Below are 1,536 nucleotides of genomic sequence, written 5' to 3'. Positions count from 1 at the left end.
TTTAAGACAGGAGTGTCACTCTGTTGCCCAGGCTGGAATGCAGTGGTGCAATCTTGGCTCACCGCAACCTCCAACTTCTGTGTTCCAGCGATTCTCCTGCCACAGCATCCCAAGTGGCTGGTATTACAGGTGTGCGCCACCGTGTCCAGCTAATTTTTGTATTTTTAGTAGAGTCAGGGTTTCACCATGTTGACTAGGCTGGTCTCAAACTCCTGACCTCAAGTGATCCACCTGCCTCAGTCTCCCAAAGTGCTGGGATTACAGGTGGGAGCCACTATGCCCAGCCAACATTGTGTTTAGGATTTTTTGTATCTATGATCATGAGTAAAATTTGCCTATATCATTTCTTGTATACACCTTGAATTTTTGGTATCAAGGCTATACTAACAATGTTTTCTTTTTTTGCTTTGTGGGAACAAATTGTACCTATTGGGAGTTTGGTGAACTTGACACTAAAACCACTTATCTTTCTATGCTTTCGTGGAGAAATTTTGTACTAGTTTTTTAATGATTATAAGTCTTACAGGTTCTCTAATTCTTATCTGTTTAATTTTCTTCCTTGGGAATTATAAACGTACATGTATTGTGGAAACTGCTGTAATTTTACTTTCATTGAATTGTTTTTGGCTTTCTATCTGCTACAATTTGGTTTCTCCAAATCTCATGTTGAAGTCTGATCCCCAGTGTTGCTGGGGGGTCTAATGGCAGGTGTTTGGGTCATGGGAACAGGTCCCTCATGAATGAATTAATGCCCTCACTGGGAGGATGGGATGAGTCAGCTCTCACTCTATTAGTTCCCAAGGCAGCAAAGAGCCTGGTGCCATTTCTCCCTTGCTTCCTTTCTTGCCATGTGACGTCTGCACATGCCAGCTCCCCTTTGCCTTCCACCATGAGTGAAAGCAGTCTGAGGCTTTCACCTCATGCCCAATCTTCCAGCCACCAGAATTGTAAGCCAAATACACATTTTTTCTTTATAAATTATCTAGCTTCAGGTATTCCTTTATAGCAACACAAATGAACTATCTGCTTTTTATGTCATTTTGATAATGGTCAAATTCTGTGTTTTCCTTAAAATGAATTCAATTTTGCCTTCACTTCTGAGGTATAGGTTAGTGTTACTAATTTTCTTAATCTTGATTTTGTTGTTGAAAAGCCTTGTCATTCTAATTATTCTTCCTATTTTGTTAATTTGGCCGTTACCATTTCCTTATTACAAATATATTGTTCTTAATTTTCAGTTATTTTCCTGCTAGTTTATGGAATACAGTTGATTTTTATATCTAGACATTGTTAAATTCACCCACTAGTTCTACCATTTTTTGCAGTTCCATTAGGATTTTCTGTGTACATGATCTTAAAGTCTACACATAAAGTTTACTTCTGTTTTGCCTGCCTTTTCTTGCTTTCCTGCACTGACTAGAACTTCATAACGAATAGGAATGAGAAGAGCAGTTATCTTTGCCTTGTTCTCAACTTTAGGAGGAAGCATTGGTCCTACGGCATTACTGTGATATTAGCTATAAGTGATTATTAATA

The sequence above is a fragment of the Cebus imitator genome, unplaced genomic scaffold (genome assembly GCF_001604975.1).
Source record: "Cebus imitator isolate Cc_AM_T3 unplaced genomic scaffold, Cebus_imitator-1.0 Scaffold24, whole genome shotgun sequence".
Lineage (NCBI taxonomy): Eukaryota > Metazoa > Chordata > Mammalia > Primates > Cebidae > Cebus > Cebus imitator.
Note: the sequence above shows the minus strand (reverse complement) of the source record.